A 13,493-nucleotide genomic window follows, 5' to 3' on the forward strand; every position below is an offset into this window, starting at 1 on the left:
GAACGTGATTGCTTCTCGGTTGGATATTTTTTAAAAATTTGCTTTTAAGTTGGGGGTACGGTTCTTACACGGATTTATACGGGAAGAATCTTTTTCGTGTAATAGTCTTATGCTTCGCTATCATTAATACTGCTTCGCCTTTCCGGCAAAACTGCAGCCTCTTTTTTTTCTTTCTGAGTATATAGAAGCTCTGCGGCGCATGACTGCTATTGATTCTGATTTCGAGTGAATCCGGCTTGGCCTCACTTCGGTTACTGAGTTAATTAGATATATTTATGGCCTCTGCATGCACGTTGCGATGTTTTCATCCCCAATAAATGTTGTAAATTATTATGTTTTTTTTTCATGAGTCGCTAGCATTACCTACTGCATGGAAAGAGAAGCAATGCTGAGACACGTATCATTCACGTGTATTTCACACACCGTTGATGAAAGACTCTGCCGAAGAGGTCACTGAAGTCTGCAGGTCTTTTTCAATGTCAACAAAGTGTGCAAAGCAATGCGTAGCGAGTTTAACATACAGCAACATATTGATTCTCTAGACATATATAGGATATCCATATCATTAGAAATAATTGTTAGCTGGCTACCTCATTCTCTTTCAAAATATAATAAATTTTGTCCTGTGTACATATTGAAATATAATGTGTCTGTGTATGGTGTTCACACTGGAAATTAAAATAACATGTTGAAGTGAAAAAAATACGCATGAGGGAGCCGCCGTTGGTGCTTCTAATGCGCTTGCTTTCCTATTGCCAGGATTTTCAGAAATAAAGCGAAATTATGAATAAAAGCCGTGCACGCCCGCCTCAACAATGATGCAGTTAGCTTTTAGCCACAATAACATTTTAAGAGAAAATGTAAAGGCAACTCAAAAGAAACCATGAAAGGTTTGGGTAGCAGGACTCTGGTAGTGACATTGTAGGAGCGGGGGGTGAGGCTTCGGCATCGCCGGGGGAGCCGGAGCCCCCCGTAGTCGGCGCCTATGCCTGTAGGTAACGTTCACCTTCCAGAAGCGCTTGGGTTGAAAGTGGACAGAAGCACCAATCGGTAAGCAGTCGAGATAAGCAAGATACGTTTAGAGCTTTGGTGGGAAAAAAGCAGGGAAGAGATTGATACGACCGGATCAGTTACAGGCGCTAGGTAGCGGTACAAGGTAGACAGCGAAGTTTTGAAGGAAAAAAATTAAGGAGATGTATGCAAAAATGCCAGAATGAAAAACATGTATAGCATGCCTTATTAAATCAAGCAGGCTGGGTGACTATTTGTCACCGCCCCGTTTCAAAGGGAATGCCAATAAATAATAATAATAATAATAATAATAATAATAATAATAATAATAATAATAATAATAATAATAATAATAATAATAATAATAATAATAATAATAATAATAATCATCATCATCATCATCATCATCATCACTAGGCTGCCGGGGCTAGAAGAGACGCGTGAAACACGCAACTGAGCAGCAAACAGCACCGTGTTTCCAGGCAGATGCTAAAGGCCTGACAGAGGTCTCTGCCTGCGCATACAGGTGCAGCAGCATGCGCATGCAAAACAGATCACAGGTAATTACACATCAAATATATACCAGCCAATAAAAGCAAATGGGTCCAACTGGTCATACCAGTTGGACCCATTTACTAGCATATTTTGAGCGTGAGGTTGCATTTAGCGAAATGTATGGGGGCACGTGCTTCCGTGAAGCAATTTGTTGTAGTGCAGTTGCCACGCAATCAGACAACCTGGTTTATTTGGCTTAACAGAGGTCACTTAATTATAATAGTAATAATCTTCAATATAATAAAAGTAAACAAAAGCACACACACACACAGGTTCAGCCGAGTCACCAATTACTTTCAAGTGGGCGACTTCAGAGGCCCAATTGGGTAACCACTTGGAAGTCAGTTCGATCCAATAGGCTTGCAACAGAAATCTAGCTGGGCAACCAGTTGTATTTAGTTAACTTCAGTCAGATCTAACTGGCTGACCAACTGGCCACCAGTATTTTTCAAGTTGGCTACTGCTTGAATACAATTGGAAATCTAATGGGATTCAAATAGTGTTTCCAATTCGTATGGTCCAGTGGGTGGCGAAAATCCAATTGGTTCAACACCAGTTGGCGGTAGTTGGAAAATTTTCAATTGGACCAACTAGACTTTTTAAAATGGGATGAGTATAAACCATACTTCGCATTACAAAACAAATCAACTTGACCACCATGCAGCGTGTATGTTATATTTTTATTTACAGCAATTCTTGGTTGTCCTGCTTCACAGGAAAAGCAAAAGGTACAGGGCTAAAGGTGCTCATGGCACCTGACTGTGGTCCTGACTCCTATACAAGATGTTTTGTGCTCCGCAGTAGCGACAAAATGCATTCAGAGCAGATAAAGCGCAATAGTTACAATGACGTAACGGTCTACATATAGCACGGAAAGCAACAAAAATAACCTTCACTTCAGTCACAAATTATTAAAAAAAAGGATGAAGCACTTCATACATAAGTAAAGCACAAAGTACAAGCTATATAATCAACCGAAACCAAGTAATTTGCCTTCATAACACCTTTTATATGTAGTCATAGAAAATTAGTCAATATGATTTATTAATTCTTCTTGCTGTTAAGGAGGTGTTGAATTTAGTATTTTAAACTTTGAATGGCCATAGTTAGTCCTAACCCGTGGGATTCTGTAATGTATTGTTCTTAAGTTAAATGTTTTATTTGATGAAACGTACTGCTCCAGAAAAGCTTCGCGATTTTACCTAATTTCTTTTGTACATGGAGTTGCGAGCTTTGATTTATACAATATTTCTAGCTTTAGTAGCTTTAGTTTCTGTCCTACTAACTTAGTACTTTCGTTGTATTTGAGATTTTCCAGAGCTATGATGGATTTATTATGCAAAGTGTTTAAACTTTGATAATAATAGTCCTCATTGTGCCACACACAAGTACTGTAGGTGAGATTGTATAAGCGCCATATAAACAATGTGTTTATACTTGTCAGGTGTGAGATACTTAACATTCCATAGAGTACCAATATCAGGAGATAATTTAAGTTTTAGGTAATTCACTCGTTCGTTCCATGACAGATGTTGGTAGAAAACGCCAAGAGACTTGAGTGATGGAGTGTGCTGAATTTTTTCATTACGAAAGACTTGAGATTCCAATAATTTGACCATTTCTTGCTACAAGTTACAGTTAATGTTGTGCTTCAATGCATAAAACGACGTTTTGTTAAGAAACTAACCGGAACGCCAATGCATTTCTCCGCAAAGTTCGGGAATTAATATCTCGAAACTGGTGTCATCCTGAGAATTAACTCCAAGTGGATCCGCCTTGCGAACTCCACGGCTACAATTTGTAAATTGCAGCATGGGCCATCAGGTAATTAGTTAAAACCTAATTAGTGAATTTTTGTTGATTAGTCAATTATGCATTTCAATTTTAGTGCAAGTAATGTCCACCTCTTTGAGTAGACCAGCTCATTAACTAGACTTGGGCTATCTGTCACAGGCAACCTTAAATAAATTTTGAAAGTGTTCGCTGAAACACCCTGTATATATATATATTGCTCGTAGGAACCTTTATACAGCGTGCGTAAAAGGAAGACAAAAAAAATATATATTAAGGAAGAGGAAAGAAGTCTCATGCGGCATCCGGTTCTCCGGCCGCTTCAAGAAGCCAACCAGGAAACGTGGTGATTTACAAGTTGATCTAAATCGAACCGACTTCCGCATCGCTATTGTAAGCAGCGCGAAAACGGACGAGGACGGCTATAAGGAATAACATGGGACGAGCGTTGTACTGTGTTCTTCCTTGTCGTACTCGTTCGAACGTTTTCGCGCTGCTTGCAAAATGGATCATTCCCAACTTGCCCGCTGCCCCACCCTTCCAAATAGCATTGCGTCTGCTCAAGTGACTCCTAGCTGTCTATCCCTTTTCACCAACTTACCTTCCTAATGTGTCTCGATCACTTTGCCCGAAAGCTTCACTTTCAGGAGCAGTGAAATAAATATTCGCATTTGCTTCAGTATTCAAAGGCCGATATTCATAGGTTCTTCAAAGTTCTTTATCGCAAATTGGTGTGCCACGTGAGTTTTGCTGCAGATTACAACCAAGAATTTCTTAAAAAAAAAAAAAACTGCATTATTGGGAAAAGGACCAATTGGCGGTTTGGTTCGAAGAGCGGTATCAAGGTTTCAACAACTCTATGTACGGTGCGCGCATTGCTTGCGAAACGCTGATGATAATTTCAGACTGCAATTACAGACTTAAAAAAAGAAAGAAATTCTGGGGTTTTACGTGCGAAAACCACGATCTGATTATGAGGCACGCCGAAGTAATGGACTCGGGATTAATTTTGACGACCTGGGGGTCTTTACCGTGCCCCCAATGAACGGGACACGGGCGTTTTTGCATTTCGCCCCCATCGAAATGCGGCCGCCGCAGCCGGGATTTGAAACCGTGACCTCGTGCTTACCAGCCCAACACCACGGCGGGTGGGCACGGAGTGGTGGCGTGATAAACATGACGAGTGCCATTAAGAGAGAAACAGAACACGCGAAAGCACGCACAGGTTATTTACCACCTGTTGACACTTCTCAATCACCGTCATCGCCTACTCTGGTGCTCGGGCCACGCGGGGGTACAGGGGAACGAAAAGGCTAACGCGTTAGCTCGAGGGTTTACTAACCGAGCGACGGCGTCCTCTTCTAACCCCAACCACTCGCACTATCCCTCACAAAATCCTACCAATTTAAATGCCAAAGACATGCTTGTTCATCAGCGCGGAGTCCGCAGAAAATATCCGCCGCCTCACCCACAACTTAGCTGGGAAGAGGCCGCCGATTGGCGTAAAATACAGACTGGGGTATTCTCCCATTTAAAATTGCTAAACGCCATGTATCCCACTCGTTATAGGGCCAACTGTCCTTGGTGCGGTGGCATACCTACCTTAATACATTTAACCTGGGAGTGCGCTAAGCACACTCATAGACCAAATACCAGTAACACAATGGAGCAGTGGGAGGCACAGCTCGCCCGCTCCGACCTGGCAAGAGAAAAGTCTTTAATTAGCCTGGTCAGGCAGGCGGCAGAGGCCAGTGGGGCCCTGGACTGAGAGGCTCCGACCACCCCTCCTAAATATCTTTTCCATTCTAATAAAGTTTCTATTTCTATTTCACATGCAGGCTATATATACGGCAGTGGACACCTGGATTCTTTCCACCTGGTTATTTTTGTATTAGTTCTGTGCGCAGACCGTTATGTAAAATTATGCTCAGACATTACGTAGGCCCGCGTTTGTATTTATCCATTTTAGTCGTACACCAACCGCGGTGCTAAGCACGAGGTCGCGGGATCAAATCCAGGCCCCGGCTGCCGCATTTCGATGGGGGCGAAATGCAAAAACGCCCGTACGTGTCCAGTACATTGGGGGCACGTTAAAGATCCCCTCGTGGTCAAAATTAATCTGGAGTCCTCCACAACGGCGTGCCTCATAATGAAATCGTCGTTTTGCTACGTAAAACCCCAGACTTCAATTCCCTTTCTGTCGCGGTGTGTAGGTATATGGATATACAACTTACTTTTGAATGTTCCGACTATAATGACGACAAAGGAAAAAGCGCTTGAACATAGCCCTCAATGTAAACGCAACACTCCGCTACCGAAAAACAATGTACTTAAGTACGGAAAATAGTGCAAACGAATGGTGTTTCGGGAGGCGCACAACCTGCAGGTTTGACGAGAAGTTCGACGCGTTACTATCTGTATTATCGCTGTTAATTAGTGTTCTTGCTTGGACCAGAAGGTCCCAAACTTTATAATAACCACCGCGTCTACTTGTAACAGATATCTTAGCTCATTTCGTAATAAGACGCACCATCTCTATCAATATTTGGAATCAATTAAATTTGTAATTATGACGACTATTCCGACGTGACCTAATGTTCATGCTACAAGTTAAGAATTTTTTTCTACAATGTTTGCGCCGTGTCTCCAGAAAGATATATACATTGATATATACATATATACATATACAGATATATACATATATACTGAGCCTTAAAAACGCTCAGTTATAATTTCTGACTGAATTGGTTATGCACGTAATCGTGTGCTTGTTCCACTCGTATGTAGTAAGCATATGCGAAAAATAAAATTTGCATCTCATTTCAAACATGGATCGATAGCTTAAAGCCCCGCTGCTGACAAAAAGTCAGCAGGGACGTCAGCGAAAGAGAGTTTATCAGCCCTGTCGTCATAGCAACAGCCTTGTCCGTTTTATTGTGGGTCATATATATCTAGGCAACAACACCTAAATTGCCTCTTCAACACGTGTGTGGCTCAAATGATGGGGTCGTTATCTCATGCCAAGACACATAATCTTCTTTTTTTTTATTTTTACGTAAGCTGGCATTTTAGACACAAATTGTCATACCTCTGCTTCGTAACCTCCTATTGACGTCGAATTAGAACTTGCCTAAACCTCAAGTCCTTGACCAGTCTTTGATGAAAACCGGTAAAGAAATAAGCGAAAGCACCAGGCTAAAGTATCCTTTCTTATTTTTCTTTACACTTTTTTTCTTTAGGTGGCGACATAATTAGCTGTAAACTTCCTTAATTAAACATTTTGCATTTTATAATATTGCATGATATCGAGTTCATTTATCGAGCAAGCTTGCCCGCAAGAGAAAAGTACAAGTTTGCCGCTGTAGCTGCCAACCATACTGACAGCATGGTCGGCAGTCGCCTGATCGAGTGAATCGGTCAGCAATCGGCCTCCTATTTAGGGGGAGTCATCGTGCGTTTTGTAACCACCGATGTTCATCGCGACAATTCGAGAATAAATACGCTTTGCATCGTGTACATGTTATAGTGACGGCCCACCTATACTATACTCTATACTGGCTATACCATACTCGTGACGTAATAACGCAGAAATGAATAGCACAGATAACATAAAAAAGACAAAAAAAAAATCGACAGAAAAAGTCATAATTAAGGAAGACGCTGCTATATGATATCATGCGTGTAGTGCTCTGTATGCGGAGCAAACACATTGTGGCGTGGGAGATAAAAACCAAGAGAAGGACTGCAGGTTAAGATTGCTCAAACTTTTACGGCCCCAGGATCTATGAGACGCACTTCAGTGGAGAGCTTCGCATTAATTACAATCTCCTGAGATTCTTCAGGCGTGCAGTAAAATTTCCGAATGCAGGCGGTTCTGCCCTCACCCTTTGTCGAAATGCGGCCATGAATCGAATCCGTGATCTCATTTTGAGCAGAGAGCACCGTAGCCGCCAACTCACGGTAAACGCAAGGACAGGGGAGATCACGATGAGCCGAATAGAAAGCGGAGGATCGATGGTTAACGCAGAAAAGTAGGAGCACAAGATGAAGGACGAGTGGCTCTCTTTCTCCTTTTGCTCGCGCTGCTAATCTGTTAGCATGAATTACCAACTAGCCCGAACCCGCACTTTGCTTCAGTTAAAAGATACTTCAATTAACATGACTTGCAACTGCAAGCGGGCTTACGCTGTTTCATTGCGAGAGCGTGTACAAAACACTCTTTTTGACGCACGAGTAAGTTGAAAACATTCCACCTTGACACCTATAAATGTTTGAGTGTTCGAATCAAGAAACCACCCTCGACACACTTTGTGCTAAAGGGCGCGCTCGTGGGCAATGCTCCACACAAATGTAGTAGTAATTGGTTGTTTATTTGGATAAAGTGAAAGGAAGGAAATTACTACTGACCGCACTGTAACTGTCAGCAGTGGGGCTGAGTGGGAGAGATGATAGACTTAAGACGAAGGCTTACAAGGGTGCAAGGGGTGTTTTCACCCTCGCTCCAAGACAAGTGCATCATTATTTCGTACTGGTATTTTATCATTACACTAAATTAACAATTTTATGCAGATCGCCCACGGGCTCTCGCAGAACTAGGGCTTGTCATCCAGAACAACCCTATAAAACACTCGGTTTAGAGGCTCTTGTTTAGAAAAAAGTTTATTTAATTGAAGATGATACGAACACTGAGTCGCGATGATGGCACAATTCCACTAGAACGATAACATATGCAAAGCACGGAGCATTGTATACACGGCGCGTTTTCGTAGAAAGGTCCAAGTCCACACCCACTAACACATAGACCCACGTAAACGCTCAGTTACACATAAGGAAGTTGTCACATTATTAAAATAATGCTTCATATATACAGCGCGGCGAGCGCGCACAATGGTTATTTACCACGATGATGTGATAAAGGCACTTCGCATAACTTTGCAGTGTCGCTATTACACTACTCAAAATGATCACGCATATCACGCACATTCGGGTTGAAGCTGATATAGCAACTAGAGGAGTCGAACGAACCATTAGCGGTACGTAATTCCAACCATAGAAGTCCTCATTAGTTTTCCTGGGTATTTATGCAATTGATTTATTTAGATATTTTTAGCATAATGGGCAATTTTAACATTAACAAGGCCCTAATATGGAACTTTGTTGGCGCCGCATATCTTTTAATTTAATATTTTAAATACCACTAGAAAAATGACAGAAAACCGAAGTATGTGCTGTCGCTGTCAGTAGTACAGAGAGGACAACATACAGGACGACCGTCTTTACGCGGCCTTTAAGATCGCACTGGAGCACTCTCGGAAGCCACGGTTTTAAGTAGTTAGTTTGCAAAGCGCAAAAGAGATGGCGCTACCAGCTACAAAGCTCCTTTACAAAGCTTTTGTAACTACTAAAAGTGGTTCGTTGTTCTGGTGAGAAAACCTATGGTTGGCGCTATGGCCCCGCACACTCTCGCGTTCACAAAATGGCCACAGAGGGCAAAAAATCAACCACGGCGCGTTCCAGCATAAGCGGGCAAGTGGAGCTACTGTAATTTGGTTACATACTTCAATTTGTATTTTTTTCTGCTAGGGGCGCTTAAGGCGGCTCAATATTAGATCTATTAATGTACATATAATAACCTGCAAACACAGTCACGGTGTCATATTTTGCAAAATAAGCAGTTCATTGTTTTTATTGGACTGCTGTTATTAAAGTGCGTGCTTTGTTACTTGAATAAAGGTGTGATCAGCAGCAGTCCACTGGTATCGATTACAGTGCGTGCCGTTTATCGATTCAAATTGCACGGCGGAAAATATTTGCGAGCGAGGTGGTCGTTTCCTTTGAGCAGCATCACGCAGCTTTGGTTTAATTAGATATCAGTAATATCTCAGCCAGTTTATGCGTCCAACATTCGATAGCTGCCACCAAGCGAACTTGTTTAAAGACGGTGAACTTTCAGCTGCGGCGTTTCACTAACACAACGGCTGCATGCACGGCTTCCGCCGTTAGTGATCTGCCGCGTCTGGCCGCATAATGACATGTTGCTTGAAAAAAAAAAAGTTATAGCCAGCGCGAAAATTAATTAACCGAGCACAGTCTGCTTGAAGACTACTCACGAAAGCGGATTAACCTTTTGCAGCGCCGGGCGTGCGCGCCGGTGAGTAAAAAAGCAGTGCTTCGCATTTTCAACTTTGAATTATTACTTTGCGTGCGAGGCGGGTAAAATAGATTCCTGTAGTCATTTCTTAAAAGTAGAAAATAGTAATAATTATAAAGTTATTGCCCTCCCAAAGCAATTCAAACGAGGCTCTTGCTATCTTGGCAAGTTGCTAAAATTGCTAACATGAGTACAGCATAAATAATAAAGTTTTGGCTGTTTCTGCATAAATGATACGCCGCGATAAATTTACTGCACATTAGTGAGAAATGTACTTCCGGTGATACAGTTAGATTAATTGAATTTGAGACATAATAAAATGAATGTGTTTATTTCTAGTATCTGGCAGAAACAGTTGTCATCTAATTGAGGCTTGACTAAGCACAGCCCACACAAGGACACCACTAAAAGAAATGCACACTCAAAACAGTGTGTGCTTTTCTGTCATGGAGCGTTTTGTGCACTGTTTGTCATACATGAATCACAAACTCACCCACACTTCCACCATAGTAATTGAGGTTCTTACTTTATTTTTCGACTCCAGCCTCCAAGACTCATCCCTTTGGACTCTATTGTCTCTGGACGTACAAGTCAACCGTGAACGTGTCACCACTGGAAGTAACGTCAAGGGCCAGAATCTTCACAGGGTATATATGTTTCTGAACACTTCAAGTAGAACCGTGATTTGTTCATTTATGGGACTAACTTTTGTTTCACCATTTTTTGCTTGCATGTGTGTCATGTCTTCGTCATTTATCTTTTCAGGAAGACGGACAAAAGAGAGATTATTGGTCTGCAAGCTGCCCACGCTAAGCCACAAGAAGCTCAACTGTCACCATAATGACAACAGGTCCTCTTGAACTACGTGCCTCACCATGAAATGTTTGGAAGTTTACCAGATGGAGAGGTGTGAGCCCTATCAGGAAAGCAGTAGTCTACAGTTCTGTATCGTACCGAGCGGGAATGAGAAATTTGACATACAAGCTCAGTTGCTTTTAAGGGCGTTTTTTGACGATCAGAGAAGTAACATGTTGAGTCCCAACAAGTTGGGACTCAACATGTTAGCATGAACAGTGAAGGCAAAATAGACTTTAAGCGGGTAGAAATAACCAAACGGAGGTTATCTGATTGGTGGCTAAAATCAAGGCAGGGGTGAAATTTCACCCACCACAAAGTACAAAATATGATAATAGTCACGGCTAGGTGGTGTATGCCACCGCCCGATTTTTTAAAGGGTTCAGCCTCATCCATCCATCCATCTATCCATCCATCTCCCACATGAGCGTAAAGCAGGCGCGAACGCTAGCCGACGGGGGAGAGTAGGAAAGAGCGATCGGAGAGGGTGGTGAACGGTTGAATTGGCCGCATCTGGCTGGCATTGAAAAATAGAGGAGGCGCTGCCCTGTGCGAGCTCGTACGATCAAGAGATTGTGAGTGTACGGGAGAGTGCGCGGAGACGCGGCGTAGGTCATCATCTTCCGGGGAAAGGGGGATAGATGCACGAGCACACAACTTTATTCGAAATCATATCTTTATTGGCCAATAAGCCCTATAACGGTCACCTGTGGCATTTCGCGCCCAATGACTGATAGCTTTTTCATCAATAATTAAAGGGACACTGGCGAAAGTAAGCGGAGGTAGGCTGTAAATTACCCTTAATTAAGTCACTGTAAGGTTTGGCGCCTGCGCCCATTATCTGCTTACTTTTCATCCGGCGTTATACTGGCCAAATGCGCGTATCTGACTGGATCCATCTCACTTACAGGATTGCACCACAGAGATACAGCAGTGGTGTAACGATAGACTTGGCCAATGGCGATGCTGATGCCTGACGTCAGGCAGAGAGAGTGGTGTCAGAAGAGACCAGTGAAGAATCGAAGAAATGATGTCGCTCTCGCAGGTTGCCAGATCACCTTTTTGAGTGGTTGTATATTCAAGCGGCCATCAGACTAAGCGGGGGGTTCTATCCTGCCGTAGACGAGGCAAAGAAGCCTTGTGTGATGTAAACCGCAGACTAAGTCCGTGGGAGTTGCTGCAGGTTGCCTGCCGCTAGGCAGATTTTGTACCGCCCTTGGCTGTATGCTATTTGCCCATGTTAAGTTTGTTCACTTGATACAGTGGACTTGCCTCGATCTTTTCTAAGACCAGTGAATATTCGGGAAGCAAGAACCTGAATTCACTGTCACATTTAGCATGAGAGGAGGCTTGATAAGCGAGGAAACAGGAAAATCAGGTGGCAACGCCGCCTCGATCCAAGTTCCTGCACCAGCGTGCCGTAACGTCATTTAATTTGATGGCGTCTCCTTTGGCATGGTTAATGTTTTATCGGCGTACATAGACTACAATGTATTCTAAAGGATCGAACCTAGCCAGTTTCAAGAAATTTCACAACTCCACAACAACCGAAAAAAAAAAAAAAAGCACGTCCTTTGAAATTTGTGATTGACGTACCGCTGGCGCTGGGGTTTCGGCGCGCAGAATGATGAGACACACTACGGCGTCCCGGATCGGGCGGCATGCGGATACACGCGTCCCCTCCCCCCGATTTCGGAGGCCATGCATGCACACGCGCTCGCAAACTGCCCCTTATAGGTGCATGTTGGCGACTTCCACCGGCCAACCCGTGCTTCAGTACGGGACCATTGGCGATCACAGACGAAGCAGCAGGCTCGAGAAATTCGCGCTTACTTGTGTAGCTCAGAGATTTTAACGGTTTGTCTAATAATTGCGAACGTTGAAGTATAAGAAGCAGGACATGACTCTTCACTATATGAGCTGCACGAAGCACCGCGCCTTTTACATCGACACCACGGATCCTACGCTTTAAATTCAGTAACGACTTCCGACATGTCGTCGAGTGATCACTAAGTCAAATAATGTCTCCATGGCCGTGAGTGACGCTGGCCCAGGTATTTATACACATGCACAAACACACAAGAAAGTGAACGAGACGATGGCCCGGCCGAGAATCGCGCATGTAATGCGGGACATGTGGGTTGTCTTTTCGTCCGCTTCCATTTCTCTTTTCCGTATACCATTGCTATATTTCAGTTAAAGAAGAACCGTTAATTTTCTGTGTGCTTTCCTTAGATTCATTGTCTGTTGGCTTCGTGTGATGGTAAAGAACGCATAACTACTGTGAACATTGAACTTAGGAGCATTACAAGTGCACCGCCGTGAGCCACAGTGCGAACGTCTCAAAGACTTCCACGCGCGTTGCGCGGATACTCCTCTATGCGTGCACGCGATATGCTAAGCTTTGCGAGCCTTTGCAATAGCCAGTCCAACCAAAATGAAAAAAAAAAAAAATTACCGCCCATGCTTCCAAACCAGCGAAGCTGAAATGTGCGGCCCCGGTATGAGCCACACGTCATTTCTTTATTGCTTTCATTCGTTCATTACTTTTCTTCTTTCTTTCTTTCTTTCTTTCTTTCTTTCTTTCTTTCTTTCTTTCTTTCTTTCTTTCTTTCTTTCTTTCTTTCTTTCTTTCTTTCTTTCTTTCTTTCTTTCTTTCTTTCTTTCTTTCTTTCTTGTCCCTGGCTTATAACCACGCATCCCTGGCTCATACCCGCATATCCAATGCGGGTATGCGCCACACGTCATCTTAATCGTCAATCGTGACGTATCTGACTAGCATGTGGTGTTATTGATGTCATGACCTATCAGTCATGTTAGTCATACATTCGTACCCTTTCATGCCAATTTTGGTATATACCAAGCGAACGAGACGTGAGTTTTCGATAGGTTTTCGATAGGTTTATTTCCGCTGGAGGGTTTCTGTGGTCGAACCACGAGTGTTTCAGCCTAGGCATACACAGCTTCGCTGTTAAAAAGAAGGCGAACTCCGGTTTTGCGTAATTACTACCTTCTCCAGATTTGGGCTCTCATTTTGTTTGAAACTCTTCTGTCCAGGCCGGATCGCAGCTCTAGTCAACAGCAAACTTGAGCTCTGGGGTGCTATGCAGGATGCCCCGAGTTTGGCGAA

Source organism: Dermacentor silvarum, chromosome 1 (genome assembly GCF_013339745.2).
Source record: "Dermacentor silvarum isolate Dsil-2018 chromosome 1, BIME_Dsil_1.4, whole genome shotgun sequence".
NCBI lineage: Eukaryota > Metazoa > Arthropoda > Arachnida > Ixodida > Ixodidae > Dermacentor > Dermacentor silvarum.